The following is a 270-nucleotide window of genomic DNA, read 5'->3' as shown; positions in this document are numbered from 1 at the left end:
GACTTCCCTGCCTGCATGCACAAGCAAGCAAGCGCAACATAATCGTGCACATGTAAACACGGATGAAAAAATAACAGAAACAACCACAGAAATATATGTATGTTAACATTTACATACATATTTGTGTGTGTGTTGTTTTGTGCCGCGCGGGGTGCGGGGGGGGCGCGCACTGAACTTTCACGGGGAAAATTTAAAAAATTTTTTAAAAAAGCTATATTATCATTTTGCCCGAATCCTCAGTTAATAAAAAATTCTACTACCCAAAATTTT

The sequence above is a fragment of the Penaeus monodon genome, chromosome 30 (assembly GCF_015228065.2).
Source record: "Penaeus monodon isolate SGIC_2016 chromosome 30, NSTDA_Pmon_1, whole genome shotgun sequence".
In the NCBI taxonomy this organism is placed as follows: Eukaryota; Metazoa; Arthropoda; class Malacostraca; order Decapoda; family Penaeidae; genus Penaeus; species Penaeus monodon.
This window is presented reverse-complemented; position numbering follows the sequence as displayed.